Here is a 12054-nt window from a genome sequence, read left to right as displayed (position 1 = left end):
GAAATATGTCAATGCACGGCTGTCATGCACAAATCAGCTTGTAACGTTAGACACAGCACCGACATAAAAGCGATTTTTGGGTTATGCTTGTTATAAATAAAAGGTCTATAATGCATTGTAATGACATTAAACTAAGATAATACGATGGTTATCATATTTTTTCAAGTCTTTAATTACAAGTAATTCCAGAAAAAGTAAATGACATTTCAGGCTCGCTTCCGTATTACGAGAGCGAAAAGAACATTTCTGTAGATGTTTCGCAATGCATGCCGGAAGGGAGTCTCATGGCTCCGAATCGAACGAGGGTCAAGATTTTCTCCGAACGGAGCCAACCCTAACCCTAAACCTAACCCTAACCCTAAATGAGTAATGAATTGGGACGCCACTACGGCTACACGTGAACGCGCAAAACGGAGATTAGGGTTGAAAACAGAGCCAGAGTGGTGAATTGGGATTCACCCCAAATGTTATTGCTTATATATTTTAATCCTGTTCTTTTGCAAACTGCTAAGACAACATTATAGTAAGCTAGTTACTTTAGCTATCTAGCTAAAGATATTGGCCCCCAAGCTATTATGTTACGATGTTTCTGTCAAACCCCGCAATGAAGGTATCATGAAGCAATGAAGCAACGGGAAAAAACGTCAAATCATATATATAAACGGGATAAACTGGCCGGGAATATTCATGGTTACTTTCCCGCCTGAAAACATAATTAACTTCATAAAATGACATGTTAACACTTAGAGCCAAAATGACAACAGCTTTTAGCCCATGGAGGTCTAAACGTCTGAACGGTCGGCTGGTATTGGCATACTTATTATGAATTTAGAAGGAAGTATGCAGTACAGGGGCGGCGCTAGGGGGTGGCTACTGGGGCTCAAGCCCCGGATGTTTTCTGAAAAGCCCCGAATGTTTTACTTTAAAAAAAAAAAAAAAAAAAAAAAAAAAAAACTCTCGTGAGTAACGTGCAGTACCGGAGTCTAACAGAGAGGCAGCAGCTGCGCGACATTAGCCTGCATACTGCGTAGCCTGCCCTGCCCTGAAGAAGAAGTGATCTCAATCAGTGCCTGACTTGCACAATTGTAAGGATGGATACCCCAAAGTTGTTTTCAACAAAACAAGCGCCAAGAACTGTTGCAGCAGCCGTATCAGCAGCTGACAACAATGACTTCACCAGCAGTGATGACATAGATGATGTTTCAGGTTTGTGAATCTTATTAGAAAGGTGACTGACTCACTGACACTACTTTTCCGGTTTGCTAATGCTAGCTGGCTATCATAACATAACGTTATGTTATAATGAAAATGAAACATAGTAAGGTACTGTTACGGTACATGGTAAGAAATCAAACAAAGGATAATACTTATTCAAATAAAGTAATATTATACTTATAATACTTATTCAAATAAAGTGAATAACAGGCTGATAGTCTTTGATATCTGCACTCTGGTTGACTGAGTAACAAGTGAAAAAGAATGATGTAACGTTAATGTTACAGCTAGTAAACATGGAGTAACCACATTAAGTATGCCCTTATGGTAGTATGTATGTATACAGAACATGACTCAAATCTATCCTAAGATGTAACTCTAACTAACTAAGTTTGTTTAATGTCCCAGGGGGGATTTGATTTCACAGTACTATACACAGGCCAACAATACATGTAATATATCGTCATATAACACATAGTAAGGGAAACATATGAAAATCTGCGAAGTAAATTGTTACCAAAACATTTCTTCACCAATGTGTTTCTAAAGGTGTGTAATAACATGTACTAAAAGGTTGAAATTCAACTTCTGTGGGAAACCTCATAAAAAACTGCTCAAAGTTGGGGTACCAATAACCGATTTTTGAAAATTCGAAAATGCTTAAATTGGACTTGAGTAACTTTTGAGGGGTGAAACTAGGCATTTTTCATGATTCTGAGTTGATTGCAAGCATTTATTTGTCACCAAGACCACTTCCTGGTAGAGAAACTGCCACGCCCTTTTTTTTAGAGAGACACTCTGCTGGGCAGTAACTTACCTGTTATGGAGGCCTAAAAAAAGGGAGATGAAAGTGAAGCTGAATAGCTTCACTCTCACCTCCCATTGTGGAAGAGATGTACCAACATGAGATGTACCAAGGACTACCAGAGGTGTTCAGCTAGACACACAGCCCAGAGACAACACACCTTCCACGGGTGCTGTGACTAGGCCTGTGGCCCTATGCTGGAGGTCACATGAGCTCCAGGGCCTCAGGTCCTGCACTACCAGGCCGAGTAGGAGAGCCCTCACTGGGCCTAGCTGTCTACCAGTCACCCCTCTTCTGGTGCTCTGACCTCCAGGGCCTATGTCATACACTATCAGTCCGATTAGGAGTAACCTCACTGGGCCTAGCTGTCTACCAGTCACCCCTCTCCTGGAGCTCTGACCTCCAGGTACTATGTGATACACTGCCAGTCCGATTAGGAGAGCCCTCACTGGGCCTTGCTGTCTACCAGTCACCCCTCTTCTGGAGCTCTGACCTCCAGGCTATGTGATACACTGCCAGTCCGATTAGGAGTGACCTCACTGGGCCTAGATGTCTACCAGTCACCCCTCTTCTGGAGCTCTGACATCCAGGCTCTATGTGATACACTGCCAGTCCGATTAGGAGAGCCCTCACTGGGCCTAGCTGTCTACCAGTCACCCCTCTTCTGGAGCTCTGACCTCCAGGACCTATGTGATACACTGCCAGTCCAATTAGGAGAGCCATCACTGGGCCTAGCTGTGTACCAGTCACCCCTCTTCTGGAGCTCTGACCTCCAGAGCCTATGTGATACACTGCCAGTCCGATTAGGAGTGACCTCACTGGGCCTAGCTGTCTACCATTCAACCCTCCTCTGGAGCTCTGACCTCCAGAGCCTATGTGATACACTGCCAGTCTGATTAGGAGTGACCTCACTGGGCCTAGCTGTCTACCATTCAACCCTCCTCTGGAGCTCTGACCTTCAGGGCCTATGACCTACCCTATAGTGCCCGGTCTAAGTGCCTCATCATCGGACTCCTTTCCTCCATAACACCCCCTGGTTCCTCCACACCCTACCACGTGCACCAGGCGGTCCCGGGCCCCCACACTTAAGCACCCCCCCACTGATAAGGACAGCCATCCGCGACTTCCAGAAGAATGCATCCCTGGTATCCTAAAAACTTTTTTAGTTACTAGTAGTACTGGCAGGACCAGTACTACAACACATGTCCTACAACACTAGGCCCAGTCTCAGAACCTCTTACTCAGCCACTCTACCTACCAGCCTCCCTGCCCTGGAGCTTAGACTCTAGTGTCCACAGACTAAGTCCCATTAAGTACCAGGCCTAGTAATACTTCCAGTACTTACATTTCATGAAAAATGCCTAGTTTGACCCCTCAAAAGTTACTCAAGTCCAATTTAAGCATTTTCGAATTTTCGAAAATCGGTTATCGGTACCCCAACTTTGAGCAGTTTTTTATGAGGTTTCCCACAGGAGTTGAATTTCAACCTTTTAGGACATGTTATTACACACCTTTAGAAACACATTGGTGAAGAAATTTCTTGGTAACGATTTACTTCGCAGATTGGTCAAATATCTGGTAAAATGCCCTTACTAACAGGACAAGACTCTAAATACAATATAAGTGGTGAGCACAGAGTCTGCCCTGATATACATACTGTAACATAACTAGCCTCAGCCCATCAATTATGTAATTCTATACAAATATAAATGATGGTGACTGACAGGGGGAGCTACGTGTGCTGACCTCCCTCTGTGCCCAGAACCACCACAATTAGTTTGCTTCATTAAAGGGTGTGAATGTATATGTGTTCTCCAGTGCCTTTTGTCCGCTTTAAGGTGGTGGTAAGTTGAAGGTTGAAGGCAAAAAATGTCACATTATATTCTCCCTCTGGGCTAAGCCCCGGATCTCCTACGATCCTAAATCCGCCCCTGATGCAGTATATACTCATTGAGTATGTAGTATGCTAGTATGCTAGTATGCCATTTCGAACACAGCCCATCTGTTCTCTGAGCTCCATTAAGATCAATATAGCTCCATTAAAACACATTTTCGCGACTTCAAAATAAAAGCGCGAGATAAGAGAATAATGGAAAGTTTCTCTTCTTGCTGAAATCAAATTAACGAATAGAAAGTATATAAATTTCGAAAAAGTTATTTTGATCTTTCCAACTTACGTATTGATGCAAACATGTAATTGAACTTGAACTAATTGTCCATATGGCTATTATATTTGTATCAACTGGACTCTCATTTTATATTTTTGGCATTTAGCAGACGCCTTTATCCAAAGGGACTTAAACAAATACATTTGTCCAAGTAAGTGAATCATATATCCATCAGTCATAGTAAAAAAAAAAAAAGTAATCTATGCTATGACCAGGGGCCATTGGCAGTTACCATGCTAGAAGAAATTAATCAGTTTTGTTCTTCAATGTAGTTCTGTGCTTGAATCCGCTTCTACATTTCAAACGATAAAACTTATTTTCCTCAGAGAGTGTCTGACTGTGTGTACACACTTCCATCCTTGCTGACCAGACCTGGTCACCCCAACTGCAGATCATGTCTGAATGTTAAAGATAGGCTCAATATTGGGCTGCAGGTAGCCTAGAGGTTAGAGAAGCCAGCTAGCAATTGGAAGGTTTCTGGCTCGATTCCCGCCTCAGGAGGGACATCTGTGAAGTCAATGCACTTCCCTTGATAACATCCTATTCCTGAGTTGATCTTTTAACATTTTCACTTTCCTATCAATACTGGCACAACTTTACTGTACAGAAATATTCCAATCATTTCAATTCATCTCTGGTACTCTACTCTGACTGCAACACTTCTAGAATGCAGAACAGGTGAGTTTGAGTCTAAAGCGATGTCTTAGTATAATGTTGCTGCTCTTTACTCGGGTCATACACCTCAAAGTACCCGATCTGCAATGTGTAGGACAGAATTGTACAGAACAATTTTTTCAATACATCTCATGTAGCACTGTACTCTGGAACACTTCTAGAATGCAATTCAGGTGAGATTGAATTGGAAGCGATGTCATTGCAAATGTTGCTGGCTATTTACTGTGGCACTACATCTAACCTTTCAACTACCTAGGATCATCCTTTCTTCCTTTCACCAGTCACTACTGCTTCACTCAGTATAATCCATACTGATTAACCTCTTTTATCTTCTAGAGGTTAGTTTCAAATCTAAATCTAAGAAGCTTTACTTTAACCTCATAGTAATTGTTTGATTTTAAATACTAAACTTTTGGAGTATAGTGCTAAAAGAAGACAAAATGCTTCCTCTTTCCAATATATATGGAGGGCACTGTAGTACTGATACTGAGCCCAGCGCCAGGGGAAATCACCAAGTGCCTGCGTGTGTGTACAATATTTGGAATCTTCCATGAATGTGGCCCCAAACCGCCACTTAACTATGACCTTCAGGGTGTTATACCAATAATTGATTGATTGATTGATTGATTGATTGAAAACCTTTATTGTCCCCAATGGGGAAATTTTGTTGTCAAACAGCTCAGTTAGGGCAGGAAACATTCAGTACAGAAAACAGAAAAACATTCAATAAAATACATAAAACAGTGCAGGCTCAATAAGTAAAAAGTTCCAAAAGTTCCATCTCCAGGTCTCCCCCACCCTGCAGGGCCTGGTTGTAGAGTCGGAGTGCAGCTGGAATAAAGGACTGTCCAAATCTTTTTGTACTTTGACGGGGGAGAACAAATCTGTGGCTGAACTTGCTCCTCATCCCTGCCAGCTCGCAGTACATCGGGTGGGAGGGATTGGCCAGCATGGCCGCCAGTTTTTTCCCCATCCTCTGTTCTGCCACCACCTCTAGGCTGTCCAGCCCGGTCCCCACCACAGAGCTGGCCTTCTTCACCAGTTTGTTTAGCTTCGCAGCATCCCTGGCACAGATGTTTCCACCCCAGCAGGCCACGGCGAAGAACAGAACGCTGGCAACCACCGACTGATAAAACATTTGCAGCAGCTTGTTGCAGACACCGAAAGACCTCAGCCTTCTCAGGAAAAACAGTCTGCTCTGCCCTTTCCTGAGAAGAGCCTCGGTGTTGTCAGTCCAGTCCAGTTTGTTATTAATTTGTACTCCCAGGTACCTGTAGGAGTCCACCCTCTCGACTTCCACCCCCTTGATGGTGATGGGGGCTGGGGTCCTTCTCTTCCTCCTAAAATCCACCACCAACTCCTTTGTTTTGCTGGTGTTAAGCAAAAGGTAGTTGGTGTCGCACCACTGCACGAAGCTCTCCACCAGGGCCCTGTACTCCTCATCCCTGTCGTCTGTGATGTAACCGACGATAGAGGAGTCATCCGAAAACTTCTGCAGGTGGCACTGGTCGGAGCTAAACTGGAAGTCGGAGGTATAGAGGGTGAAGAGAAAGGGTGACAGAACAGTTCCCTGGGGGGCACCGGTGTTGCACACCACCACCTCAGACTGACAGCCCTGCAGTCTCACATACTGACGCCTGTCTGTGAGGTAGTTGTGGATCCAAGCCGTCAGGGAGTCCTCCACACACATCACTGCTAGTTTGTCAGCCAGCAGTGATGGCTTGATAGTGTTAAATGCACTGGAGAAGTCGAAGAACATGGTCCTCAATAAAACAAGAATGATCATTTTAAAAGGTTCGTTTTTATGATACTTGATGACATGACACCATGTCTGAGGAATTATTGCTTAGGCATATGCCAAACACCTAGTTTCACCAGTCACTACTGCTTCACTTAGTATAACCCATGCGGATTAGCCTCTGAATTGTTTTGGTCTTTCTATACCTCCCCTCTCTCATCTATCCATCCTCTCTTTCAATGGTGGCTGTGGCGCAGGAGGTAGAGCTATCGGCTAATGATCGCAAAGGTCAGCAGATCGGTTGTTCGAACCCCAGCACATGTCATACTCATGTTGAGGTGTCCTTGGGCAAGACACTTAACCCCAAATTTCTCCCAATGAGCGGGCCGGTGCCTTGCATGGTAGCTTGCCGCCATTGGTGTGTGAATGGGTGAATGAGAGGCTGTTGTAATGCGCTTTGGAATAAGGTGCTATATAGCCTAAGTCAGTCCATTTATCTATCCATACAGTCAACTAACCTAACCAACTACCCAGAGAATCTTTATCAACCATGATAAAAGCTTTCGAATACCTTTTAAACTATTCATCTTTTTGTAATCCAAAAAGCTCACATCCAGTTAACCAACCAACACTACCACTCAATCAACCAACTCTATACCCTCTCCACTGAAGTACCTCTGATTTGTCCTATCGATTTAACAATTTATCCATCATGGACCTGTATGCCTCCAGGACCCGGAGGCGTGCAGGAAAGATTGTGGCCGACCCCTCTCACACACAATCTGTTTGAAACACTTCCCTCTGGCAGGAGGCTGCGGTCCATGAGGACCAAAACCTCTCGCCAAAAAACAGTTTCTTTCCCTCTGCAGTCAGCCTCACCAACAAGGCCCGGGACCCCCACTGACACTGACTCTTACCCCGCCCCCATAGACACTATATATATTGTAAATATCCATTCATTCATATTTATATCTTACTTTATCTTGTTTTTGCACTACTTGTTTTTTTCCCATTATTATTATTATTATTATTATTATTATTATTATTATGCTGCCTGTTTGCACCAATCTACCACAGCAAATTCATTGTATGTGAAAACCTACTTGGCGAATAAAGTCATTCTGATTCTGATTCTGATTTTAAGTCATTCTGATCCATCCAACCAACCAAACTATCTCTAACTTTATCCTGTACCATAAGACTATCTCTTTCTTTCGATTACTCAGGAAATCTATCTATTGACACAAAGTATCTTCTGGAACATTTTTTCTAGTTTGTAGTGGGCTTGTGAGAGGGGAGAGAGAAATTGTTATTAACTTAAGCCTGAAATCGGAGGATGGGCTCATTCCTCATGCATCAAGGACCCCAATTGAAATAAGCCAGTGGCTTTCTTGGGTTTTTATCCTGTTAGTTGACCTTGTATGTAATATGTACTCTCATGTACCTACTTCTGCAAATCTTCTAATAAAGTTTTCAATCAATCAAAAATCTCTCCAGTGGAGGCTATGGATAGCCAAGAGGGGGGTCATACAAACAATTATCGGCACATAAAATATTTTGAGTACAGTCCATTATGTGTAGAGGTAGAACTTTTAACTGTTGGGACACAGTTAAAAGTGCCAAAAATTGTTTGTACGACAGCCCTCAACTCAGTTGATATGTGTCCTAGAAGTGTTGTAGTAAAAATCATGTTTAGCCTTGGAAGATATTTTGTGTACAGTCTATTATGTGTGTTCCATGCAGTGCAGATAGGGCACTTTGAGGTGTATGGCCAGAGTAAATAGCCAACAACATTTGCAACAACATCACTTTAGACTCAAACTCATCTGATCTATATTCTAAAAGTGTTGTCGAGTACAGTGGGAGTAAAAATCATGTTTAGCCTTGGAACATACAGTCCATTATGTGTCCACTATACAGTGCAGCAAGGGTCATTTGGATATTAGAATTACAAACCCTTCAAAACACAAATAATACATTAAGAGGAATACATCTTTATTCCCAGGTATAGTTAACCATTAATTTGTGGTTAGTTTATCCATATGTAATATTTTTAAACGCTTAAACAAGTTTAACGTGGGCGCTTTTATTTTGAAGAAAAAATGTATATTGTCCGGAAGTAGGTGGGCGGAGTTCCACTATTGGAGCTCAGAGAACAGAGATGCACATAGCAGGCTTTCTGAATAATTAGCCTAGTCTTTTTTTTAAACATATTTTGAGGTATGTTTTTCTCTGCTCAGCGGCCCTGCTTTGTCATAGATTTGGGATGAAAGCACAGTGTAGTGTGAGATTAAGATCCAATTTGCTTCCTCTTGCTATTTTCTGGTGCATACAAAATTAAAGTTAAACTGTATATTCAAATACTTTATAGAACTCAGAATACTGCAAAGTGGAATACACAACTGAGCTTTGTTGAATAAACCTTTGGCCACCCTGGCCCCTGGTGGTGAGTCATAAATGGTTCCTCTCAAACTATCTTTCTGCTATTAGAACACATTCTTGAGAAATGCTCTGTTTTATCCAGCGGAGGGTGCCATTGCCTCCTGTAGCTCACTCAAATGCCTCTCTCATTTGCTTGTGCTCAGAATGGTCTACCATGAGGTAGGCCTGGGCCAGGGATCCCATTCAGAGTGCTGTTGTCTGGCAGAACCATTACATATCTACATTTAATTTAATAAACAATAATTCATTAATTAATTAATAACTGTCCTGCCACATTTGTCATTAACTATAATTTATCTTATTTTGTAATCAATCTCAATTCATATTCACCTTCCTGATGTTGGCAGCAAAAACAAAACAAAACCCCAAATGTATTATCTTTTAAGACTCTTTATAATTATATAATCATTATACCGCAAACCTTATTTGTGAGTAGGACCTGAATGAGCTGCAGTGCTGAACTTCTAGATTTTTCAAATTACATCGACAGAGGTTTGGCCAGCACCACAGCTGGAGGTTGCATCAGCATGACCACCATGAGTTAACCTCTTAAACTCCATGTCCTATTTCACTAATGTCCGCCTAATAACCAGACACAAACTAGACACAAACACAAACTGCTTCTACAGTAACATTAGAAATATGATGATCAGATGCAAAAAAGTAAACAATAATCAAATTAATATGGGTCTATGGAGCTTAAGAGGTTTTAAGTCTTACATCATGAGATCACTAACACCAACTCCTTGACTTCTTCTTATAGGCTACAGTGATTAGCATAGATTGCTTTAAGAAAAAGTTATGAATAGCTGAAATGCTTTGTTTAAAATAGTAGTTGTAGTTGATATTGCAAAGAATATAAAGCGCTTTGGCTTGAATAAATTAGAATTGTGACCAATGGGTGACCATTGTGATCAAAACATATAACAGGTCCTTCGTCCATTTCTAAACAGGGGATACTTTCACATAAAATCACTTAGTTTGATACGGCTGTAGCCAGAATGTCAAAAAGTAGTTCATTCTAAACTGCTGGAGGAGCATGGTTACTCAACGCCAGATGTCTTTGGAATGCCCCCCCCTCACCCCCATCCCCATCCTCCCTGTGTCTCCACCCTTTTGCTTCCGTGTTCGTCTGGATTTGAATCATGGCAGGCAGTGATAGGAGGTTGGACACACTGAGACGGATGCACATCCTGTTTCACTGGCTCTTTTCCTAGTGTGTTAATATGATTCCCACGCTGCTATATTGGCCATTGATACATACCTCTTGTAATGTACAGTATATCTCAAAAGTGAGTACACCCTTTAGATTTTTGCAAATATTCTGTTATATCCTTTCAAGGGATAACATTATCCTACTGAAACTTTGATATAACTTAAAGTAGTCAGTGTGCTGCTTGAATAACAGTATAGATTTATTGTCCTTTGAAAATTACTCAGTACACAGCTGTTAATGTCTAAACAGCTGGCAACAAAAGTGAGTACACCCCATAGTGAACATGTCCTAATTGTGCCCAATGATGTTGTTTTCCCGCCCTGGTGTCATGTGACTCGTTAGTGTTACAAGGATTCAGGTGTAAATGATAAGCAGGGCTGTTAAATTTGGTGTTTTGGGCACAATTCTCTCTGAATGCTGGACAACATGGCACCTCATGGCAAGGAACTCTCTGAGCGGCTGAAAAAAATGATTATTGCGCTTCACAAGGATGGCCTTGGCTATAAGAAGATTGCCAACACCCTGAAAATGAGTTGCAGCACAGTGGCTAAGATCATACAGCGGTTTTCCAGGACAGGTTCCACTCGGAAAAGGCCTCGCCAGGGTCGACCAAAGAAGTTGAGTCCACGTGCTCAGCGTCATATCCAGAGGTTGGTTTCCAAAAATAGACGTGCGAGTGCTTCCAGCATTGCTGCAGAGGTTGCAGAAGTGGGATGTCAGCCTGTCAGTGCCCAGATCATACGCCGCACACTGCATCAAATCGGTTTGTATGGCCGTCGCCCCAGACAGAAGCCTCTTCTGAAACCGATGCATAAGAAAGCCCGCAAACAGTTTGCTGAAGACAATGAATCCAAGAACATGAGTTACTGGAACCATGTCCTGTGGTCTGGAATGAGACCAAAATAAACCTGTTTGGGTCAGATGGTGTCCGGCGTGTGTGGCGGCACCCTGGTGAGGAGTACCAAGACAAATGTGTTTTGCCTACAGTCAAGCATGGTGGTGGCAGCATCATGGTCTGGGGCTGCATGAGTAATGCCGGCACTGGGGAGCTGCATTTCATTGAGGGACACATGAATTCCAATATATACTGTGACATCCTGCAGCAGAGCATGATCCCCTCTCTTCGGAAACTGGGCCGTAGGGCAGTTTTCCAACATGATAATGAATAAAACACACCTCCAAGATGACAACGGCCTTGCTGAAGAAGCTGAAGGTTAAGGTGATGGACTGGCCAAGTATGTCTCCAGACCTAAACCCAATTGAGCACATGTGGGGCATCCTCAAGAGGAAGGTGGAGGAGTGCAAGGTGTCCAACATCCGTGGGCTCCGTGATGTCGTCATGGAGGAGTGGAAGAAGATTCCAGAAGCAACCTGTGCAGCTCTGGTGAATTCCATGCCCAGGAGGGTTAAAGCAGTGCTAGATAACAATGGTGGTCACACAAAATATTGACACTTTGGGCACAATTTAGACATGTTCACTATGGGGTGTACTCACTTTTGTTGCCAGCTGTTTAGACATTAACAGCTGTGTACTGAGTAATTTTCAATGGACAATAAATCTATACTGTTATTCAAGCAGCACACTACTTTAAGTTATATCAAAGTTTCATTAAGATAGTGTTATCCCCTGAAATGATATGACAGAATATTTGCAAAAATCTAAAGGGTGTACTCACTTTTGAGATATAATGTATATACTTTGATGGTAATTGTTATATTGTGTTAATTTATGACCCTGTGAAACTGATCTGCGCGCGTGCGAAGTTAATATCTGCGCGTGGGAAACTTATATTCG

This window comes from Nansenia antarctica (genome assembly GCF_963989245.1).
Source record: "Nansenia antarctica genome assembly, chromosome: 4".
Lineage (NCBI taxonomy): Eukaryota > Metazoa > Chordata > Actinopteri > Argentiniformes > Microstomatidae > Nansenia > Nansenia antarctica.
Note: the sequence above shows the minus strand (reverse complement) of the source record.